The following is a 9,793-nucleotide window of genomic DNA, read 5'->3' on the forward strand; positions in this document are numbered from 1 at the left end:
TAGCCTCATTACTCCAAGATGAGGTCTCATCAGAGCTGGGGGACCTCTCCAGACACAGAGGATACCCATGTTGCCAGTCTTGGGCAGAGAAGGTGAGGTGCCAGTCCACTCCTGAAATGATGCTCTTCTCTACTTTTATGTGTACCAATAAATTACCCCACTTCCTGATTTTACCACTGAGAATCACATCATTTGTCTTTTTCTCACTACAATATTGGTTCTAACAGCATAACCTCTCATCATCATGGTTAAGTTAATGCTGCAAGAGCCTGTGTACTAAAACCTTAACAGATCCAAGACTATTCTGGGATGTATACAGTGAAGTTAATTACATGTATTGCTGTTCCACACCAAGAACATTTTACCTATTATCTGTTACCTAAAGGATCCCATCAGCTTTGAAGTTGACATCAGGTTCCAACAGGTAAGGATATTTTAGTAACAGCTTCTTACCTATATGTTTCAAGGCTTCTACTAGGTTAATACATGCCTTCTAGCATATCCTTAGTTTGGATTTTACCAGTTCATACTGGGCTGTCAATTCACTTGTTTAGATCTCCTCCGTTAATCCTTATATTTTTAGGAGTGTCTGGCCACACAAATGTTCCACCCTAAACCAATTGATTTGACATATAGCCTATCATCTCAAAGGGATTTTTAAGGCTAAAAAGGGGTAGAAAGATGAACTTTTTTTTTTTACTCAATTTTTCTAGAAAACCAAAGTGGTATTTTGTTTTTAAAAGTGGATCCTCAATTTATCCAAAGGATACAGGAATGCTGATTCATAGAGGCACATGTACCCCAATGTTTATAGCTGTTCTTCCAATAATAACCAAATTATGGAAAGAGCCCAAATGTCCATTAACCGATGAATGGATAAAGAAGATGTGGTTTATATATACAATGGAATACTGCTTGGCAATGAGAAAGAAAGAAATCCTGCCATTTGCAACAATATGGATGGAACTGGAGGGTATTATGCTAAGTGAAATAAGTCAGAGAAAGACTGATATGTTTTCAGTCATATGTGGATCTTGAGAAACTTTACAGAAGACCATGGGGGAAAGGAAGGAGGAAAAACAGTTTGAAACAGAGAGGTAGGCAAACCATAAGAGACCCTTAAATACAGAGAACAAACTGAGGGTTGATGGTTGAGGAGTGGGGGTGGGGGGGAAGGGGAAAATGGGTGATGGGCATTGAGGAGGGCACTTGTTGGGATGAGCACTGGGTGTTGTATGTAAGTGATGAATCACAAGAATCTACCCCCAAAACCAAGAGCACACTGTATACACTGTATGTTGGCCAACTTGACAATAAATTATATTTAAAAAAAAAAAAAACAAAAACTGAGGCCCAGAAACATACCTAAGCAAAAGATAGCTTGTATAACCAAATAGAGATGAGTTCATGTAACCAGCCTATATTAACATTCAAGTACTCTATGCTTCAAAATCTCATCTCTCAGCTTTATGAAGGACTGACCGATAGAGTGCTGCTTTTTAGTGGGTTTTACTTACATTTAAAAAAATTTTTTTTATTTGTTTAATTTACATCCAAGTTAGTATATGGTACAACAGTGATTTCAGGAGTAGATTCGTTAATGCCCCTTACCTATTTAGCCCATCCCCCGCTCCCACAACCTCTCTAGTAACCCTCTGTTCTCCATGTTTAGGAGTCTCTTATGTTTTGTCCTCTTCCCTGGTTTTATATTATTTTTGCTTCCCTTCCCTTCTGTTCATCTGTTTTGTATCTTGAAGTCCTCATATGAGTGAAGTCATATGATATTTGTCCTTCTCTGACTAATTTCGCTTAGCATAATCCCTCTAGTTCCATCCACGTAGTTGCAAATGGCAAGATTCCATTCTTTTTGATTGCCGAGTAGTACTCCATTGTATATATATATACCACATCTTGTTTATCCATTCATCCATTGATGGATATTTGGGCTCTTTCCATACTTTGGCTGTTGTTGATAGTGCTGCTATAAACATGGGGGTGCATGTGTCCCTTCGAAACAGCATACCTGTATCCCGTGGATAAATACCTAGTAGTGCAATTGCTGGGTAGGGTAGTTCTATTTTTAATTTGTTGAGGAAAGTGCATACTGTTTTCCAGAGTGGCGGCACCAATTTGCATTCCCACCAGCAGTACAAAAGAGATCCTCTTTCTCCACATTCTCACCAAAATCTGTTGTTGCCTGACTTGTTAATGTTAGCCATTCTGACAGGTGTGAGGTGATCATCTCATTGTGGTTTTGATTTGTATTTCCCTGCTGAGTGATGTTGAGCATTTTTTCATGTTTCAGTTGGCCATATGGATGTCTTCCTTGGCATTCATGTCTTTTCATGTCTATTCATGTCTTTTGCCCATTTCTTCACTGGATTATTTGTTTTTTGGGTGTTGAGTTTGATAAGTTCTTTATAGATTCTGGATATTAACCCTTTATCTGATATGTCATTTGCAAATAACTTCTCCCATTCTCCCTTTTAGTTTTGCTGATTGTTTCCTTCACTGCAGAAGCTGCTTATTTTCATGAGGTCCCAATAGTTCATTTTTGCTTTTGTTTCCCTTGCCTCTGGAAATGTGTTGAGTAAGAAGTTGCTGCGGCCAAGCTCAAAGAGGTTTTTGCCTGCTTTCTCCTCGAGGATTGTGGCTTCCTGTCTTATATTTAGGTCTTTCCTCCATTTTGAGTTTATTTTTGTGTATGGTGTAAGGAAGTGGTCCAGATTCATTTTTCTGCATGTCGCTGTCCAGTTTTCCCAGCACCACTTGCTGAAGGGACTGTCTTTGTTCCATTGGATATTCTTTCCTGCTTTGTCAAAGATTAGTTGGCCATACGTTTGTGGGTCCATTTCTGGGTTCTCCATTCTGTTCCATTGATCTGAGTGTCTGTTTTTGTCCCAGTACCATACTGTCTTGATGATTACAGCTTTGTAACACAGCTTGAAGTCCAGGTTTGTGATGCCTCCTGCTTTGGTTTTCTTCAAGATTGCTTTGGCTATTCAGGGTCTCTGTGGTTACATACAAATTTTAGGGTTGTTTGTTCTAGCTCTGTGAAAAATGCTGGTGTTATTTTGATAGGGATTGCATTGAATATGTAGATTGCTTGGGTAGTATCAACATTTTAACAACATTTGTTCTTCCTATCCAGGAGCATGGAATATTTTTGGGGTGTGTGTGTGTCTTCTTCAATTTCTTTCATAAGTTTTCTATAGTTTTCAGTGTATAGATTTTTCACCTCTTTGGTTAGATTTATTCCTAGGTATTTTATGGGTTTTGGTGCAATTGTAAATGGGATCGATTCCTTGATTTCTGTTGCTTCATTGTTGGTGTATAGGAATGCAACCGATTTCTGTGTGTTGATTTTATATCCTGCAACTTTGCTGAATTCATGAATCAATTCTAGCAGTTTTTTGGTGGAATCTTTTGGGTTTTCCGTATAGAATATCATGTCATCTGCGAAGAGTGAAAGTTTGGCCTCCTCCTGGTCGATTTGGATGCCTTTTATTTCTTTGTGTTGTCTGATTGCAGAGGCTAAGCCTTCCAATACTGTGTTGAATAACAGTGGTGAGAGTGGACATGTCTGTCTTGTTCTTGACCTTAGGGGGAAAGCTCTCAGTTTTTCCCCATTGAAGATGATATTAGTGTTGGGTCGTTCATATATAGCTTTTATGATCTCCAGTTATGTTCTTCTATCCTTACTTTCTTGAGGGTTTTTATCAAGAAACGATGCTGTATTTTTGTCAAATGCTTTCTCTGCATCTATTGAGGGGATCATATGGTTCTTGTCCTTTCTTTTATTGGTGTGATGAATCACATTGATTTGTGGATGTTGAACCAGCCCTGCATCTCAGGTATAAATCCCAATTGGTCGTGGTGAATAATTTTCTTAATGTATTGTTGGATCCCATTGGCTAATATCTTGTTGAGGATTTTTGCATCCATGTTCATCAGGGAAATTAGTCTATATTTCTCCTTTTTTAGTGGGTTCTTTGTCTGGTTTTGGAATCAAGGTAATGCTGGCTTCATAGAAAGAGTTTGTAACTTTTCCTTCCATTTCTATTTTTGGAACAGCTTCAAGAGAATAGGTGTTAACTCTTCCTTAAATGTTTGGTAGAATTCTCCTGGAAAGCCATCTGGCCCTGGATTCTTGTTTTTTGGCAGATTTTTGGTTACTAATTTGATTTCTTCACTGGTTATGGATCTGTTCAAATTCTTTATTTTTCTGGTTTCAGTTTTGGTAGTGTATATGCTTCTAGGAATTTGCCCATTTCTTCTAGATTGCCCATTTTATTGGCATATAATGGCTCATAATATTCATTATTGTTTTTATTTCTGCTGTGTTGGTTGTGATCTTTCCTCTTTCGTTCTTGATTTTATTTATTTGGGTCCTTTTCTTTTTCTTTTTGATCAAACTGGCTAGGGGGTTATCAATTTTCTTTAATTATTTCAAAGAACCAGCTTCTGGTTTCATTGATCTACCATTTTTTTGGTTTCAATAGCAGTGATTTCTGCTTTAATCTTTATTATTTCCTGTCTTCTGGTTTGGGGTTTTATTTGCTGTCCTTTTTCCAGTTCCTTAAGGTATAAGGTTAGGTTGTATATCAGAGACCTTTTTTTACTTCTCAAGGAAGGCCTGGGTTACTATATACTTCCCTCTTATGACTGCCTTTGCTGCATCCCAGAGGTTTTGGGTTGTGGTGCTATCATTTTCATTGGCTTCCATGTACTTCTTAACTTCCTCTTTAACTTCTTGGTTAGCCCATTCATTCTTTAGTAGGATGGTCTTTAGTCTCCAAGTATTTATCTTTCCACATTTTTTTTCTTGTGGTTGATCTTGAGTTTCATAGCATTGTGGTCTGAAAATATCCACAGTATGATCTCGATCTTTTTGTACTTGTTGAGGGGTGATTCGTGTCCCAGTATGTGGTCTATTCTGGAGAACGTTTCATGTGCACTGGAGAAGAATGTATATTCTGCTTTAAGATGAAATGTTCTGAATATATCTGTTAAGTCCATCTGGTCCAATGTCATTCAAAGCCATTGTTTCCTTGTTGATTTTTTGATTAGATGATCTCTCCATTGTTGTGAGTGGGTGTTGAAGTCTCCTACTATTATTGTATTCCTATTGATGAGTTTCTTTATGTTTGTGATTGATTTATATATTTGGGTGCTATCACATTTGGCACATAAATGTTTACAATTGTTAGGTCTTCTTGGTCTATAGACCCCTTGATTATGATATAATGCCCTTCTGCATCTCTTGATACAGTCTTTATTTTAAAGTCTAGATTGTCTGATATAAGTGTAGTTACTCCAGCTTTCTTTTGTTGACCATTAGCATGATAGATGGGTCTCCATCCCCTTATTTTCAATCTGAAGGTGTCTTTAGGTCTAAAGTGGGTCTCTTGTAAACAGCATGTAGATGGATCTTGTTTTCTTATCCATTCTGTTACCCTGTGTATTTTGATTGGAGCATTGAGTCCATTGATGTTTAGAGTGAGTACTGAAAGGTATGAATTTATTGCCATTATGATGCTTGTAGAGTTGGAGTTTCTGGTGGTATTCTCTGGTCCTTTCTAATCTTTGTTGCTTTTGGTATTTATTTATTTCTATATTTTTTTTCATCTTTTCTCCCCTCAGAGAGTCACACTTAAAATTTCTTGCAGGGCTGGTTTAGTGGTCACAAACTCCTTCAATTTTTGTTTGGGAAACTTTTTATCTCTCCTTCTATTTTGAATGACAGCTTTGCTGGATAAAGAATTCTTGGCTGCATATTTTTCTGATTCAGCACACTGAATATATCCTTCCACTCTTTTCTGGCCTGTCAAGTTTCTGTGGATAGATCTGCTCCAAACCTGATCTGCCTTCCCTTGTAGGTTAGGGACTTTTTTTCCCTTGCTGCTTTCATGATTCTCTCCTTGCCTGAGTATTTTGTGAATTTGACTATGATATACCTTGTTGATGGTCGGTTTTTGTTGACTCTAATGGGGGTCCTCTGTGCTTTGTGGATTTTGATGTCTGTGTCTGCAGGTTAGGAAAGTTTTCTGCTATGATTTGCTCACATAACCCTTCTACCCCTATTTCTCTCTCTTTCTCTTCTGGGACCCCTATGGTTCTGATGTTGTTCATTTTTAATGAGTCACTGATTTCTCTAATTCTTAAATCGTGCTCTTTTGCCTTAATCTCCTTCATTATTCTCTGTAAGTTTGTCCTCTATATCACTGATTCTCTGCTCTGCCTCATCCATCCTTGCTGCTGTGGCATCCATTTGAGATTGCAGCTCAGTTATAACATTTTTTATTTCATCCTGACTAGCTTTTACTTCTTTTATCTCTGCATAAAGGGATTCTAACCTATTTTCAACTCCAGCCTAGTATTCTTATTATTGTAATTTTAAATTCTGATTGAGACATCTTGCTTGTAGCTGTGTTGTTTAAGTCCCTGGCTGTTGTTTCTTCCTGTGCTTTCTTTTGGGGTGAATTTCTTTGTTTCTTCATTTTGAAGGAAGAAAAGGAATTAGGTAAAAAGAAAAATTAAATTAAAACACACACACACACACACACACACACACACAAAATCAAATAAATGATGCTAGATCCTAGGTGTGTTTTGGTCTGGGTGTTGAAAGGGGCTTGATAGATTAGAGAAAAAAAGGGGAAAGAAAAAAAATCATTTGAAAATTTTAAAAATGAAATGATGAAAGTAAAATAGAATTTGAAAAAATTTTGAAAATTTGAAAGAATTTTGAAAAAGTAAAAAATATAGTAGAAAAAATTAAATTTTCATAAAAATTAAAAATATTTTCTCTTTCTGTATTCAAGAAAAAGAAAAATGAAAAAGAAAATTGAATAGATAGACCAGAAAACTGAAATACAATTTGAAATTACTTTGTTTTCCCCTAGAATTCAAACTATGAAGTGCTTTACAGTCTGTAAACTAAGCAGGTGGAGAGATTTGTGTTCCTGAAGAGCAAGGTTGGCCCATTTGGGCAGGGCTTAGTGTAATGGCTCTGTTTATCCTCTAGATGGCGCTGCTTAGCTTACTAGGGTGGATTGTTGTGCTTGTAGGTGTGTATGCACATGCACGGGAGCGGTGAAAATGGCATCACCCAGCTATCCAATCTCTAGTATTAGAACCCTGTTCTCCCCTATCAGCAATCACACACCTGTTCTTTGTCTTCAGCCTGCCTCCACTCCCTGCCTTTACCCTGTCCATGACCAAGCCTTAAGCAGCACCTCCCTCCTGAGTTTTATCTCAGGTGTGGCTGTGTTTTCTGACCCCTTATTTCTGAGGGACTGTGGTTTTAACCCATTCTGCCCCTCTGCAGGAGGGTCTCACTGACAGTGGCTGCGTGCCAGCCGCACCCAGGAATGTTTGTAAGACCATGCTGCTGCCAATGCCCAGAGATTGTGGCTGGATGCCAGCCCACCCCAGAAAAAGCACACAATCGTGTAGCAGCAGTGTTTCAGGAATAATGGAAAACCACAACACACATCTAGCACCAGGCTTCACCCCCAATGACCTTGTTCCAGCACCAGCGAATGTGGTTGTTCTTCCGGGTCCACTGGGGCCTGTGCCAATGGGGAAGCCACACAGCCTCTACCAGATGTCCTCCCAGCAAGGGAACTGCCTCTCCCCATGTTGCCTGAAGACCCCCAGACTTCACTCTGCTCCAGGATTCGCCCTTCTCACCAGGGCACCTCCAGATCGACCTGTGGAATTTCAGACTGTGCTCCCCCTGTTTATAGTGTCTTAATGGAATTTAAATCCTCTCCTTTCTCCCTTTTTAATTCAGTCCCTGTGGCTGTTTCCATTTTTCCACTTTCTCTCCAGCTGCTTTTTTTTTGGGGGGGGGGGTGTTTTTCCTATATTCTCTGCCTCCCCTGCCCCCCCACCACCATCTCCATCCTCTCTCTGCATACAAAAATAGCTCCCTGCCCTCTGCGGCTTCTCTCTCCCCCAGTTCACCTCTCCACACTACATATCTGCTGAGTTCTATGGTTCTGGTTATGCAGATTGTTGTGTTAACCCTAAAATCAGTTTTTTAGGTGTGCAGGATTGTTTAGTGTTGATCTGGCTGTATTTCAGGGATGTGAGACCCCAAAAAAACTTCCATGCTCTTCTGCCATCTTGGCTTTTCCTGTTTTACTTTTAAAAGTGTATAACCGAGAATACATTCAGTTGATGTCAAAGGGTTTCCAAGACCGTATTTTATAATTTATAGTAGCTACCAGCACTTACATAAATTGAATGTATTATGGGTTATATACTTATGTCAAAAAGTTTCCAAGATAATATCTTATAATTTGTAGTAGCTACCAACACTTTATTTTGCTAGATATACCATTAAACAATAAATAAGGTTTCCTTAATCACCATTTTAATATTTAAGGCTTTGCAGTAATCTTAGCAATTTGAGAATGTGTAAATATGTTTTTTGAGAAAATACAAATTATACTCTTCTCTACTTATTTTGGAATAATTTAGTCTTCAAAATTTTTCAAAATTACCTAAAAAAAAAAAATTTGGTTTGAGAACCACAGATAATTCATACTGGTCTTCTACTCAAACTTCTCCCATTGTTTTTCATATCACTCAGAATAAAAACATAATCTTCCACCATATCCTACAAGACTCTATACTATCTAGTCCCCGAACCTGCAGCCTAAACTCTGCCCTCCCCCTGGCTTATTTCTTTTTAGCCGTAAAGGTCTAGCTTGCTGTTTCTCTTGCTGACCTCAGTCTTTACACTTGCTGTTTTGTCTGCAGACTTCACCTGGTTATTTGCACAAAGCTCCCTCCCTCCCTTCATGTCTCTGCTTAAATGGAGCCTCCTCAGAAAACATCCTGTCGAGAAGAGCCCTTGTCGATCCTCCGTTTTTCCCTAGTCTTTTAAATCCTGCTTTATTTTTCTTCACAGCATTTACCACTTCATGAAAGTGTTTATATATCAGTGGTTCTCAATCAGGAATGATTTTACTTGCCAGAGGACATTTGGCAATATCTGGAGACATTTTGGCTATCACAACAGGGAGAACGTTACTGGCATCTAGGGGGTGGAGGCCAGAGATGCTTCTAAACATCCTACAGTGCACAGGACAGTCTCTGCAATAAACTTATCTGGCCCAAAATGTCAATAGAATTGAGATTGAGAAACTTCTTTAATTTTTTTTTTTTTTTTGAGAGACAGAACATGAACAGGGAAGGGGCAGCACGAGCAGGAGACACAGAATCCAAAGCAGGCTCCAGGTTCTGAGCTGTCTGCACAGAGCCCAACGCAGGGCTCAAACTTGCAAACTGCGAGGTCATGACCTGAGGTGAGTCAGATGCTTAACCTACTGAGCCACCCAGGTGCCCCAAGAAACTCTTAAATAAATCATTTGTCTCCCCAGGATTAATACAAACTCCATGGGAGGTTGTGTCCGTTGCTCAGTTATTCCCAAAGCCTAGCTTTTAATGCATTTATATATTAAATGGAGTTCGGATCCACACTTTCCAAAATACTATACCAAACATGTGTATGGTCTTCCTTCCTGTTGTCTCCAATGACTAGAAAAGTCTCTTTGACCTTCTTAGATGCTCTGCAAATCCTAGATCAATTGGAATACTAGCACTCACTAGGAAGAACTTAAGAAGTTATATTCTCTGATCTACATTAATCTATAATACATAACTATTCTTTATAACTTAAACTAAGAAATCTCAGAAACTTAACATAATGATGTTAATCATGTCTTTAAACCACAGTATTGTGGGATCTATCACTTTCATGGTGTTTTTTGGCAAGCCT

Source organism: Prionailurus viverrinus, chromosome B1 (assembly GCF_022837055.1).
Source record: "Prionailurus viverrinus isolate Anna chromosome B1, UM_Priviv_1.0, whole genome shotgun sequence".
In the NCBI taxonomy this organism is placed as follows: Eukaryota; Metazoa; Chordata; class Mammalia; order Carnivora; family Felidae; genus Prionailurus; species Prionailurus viverrinus.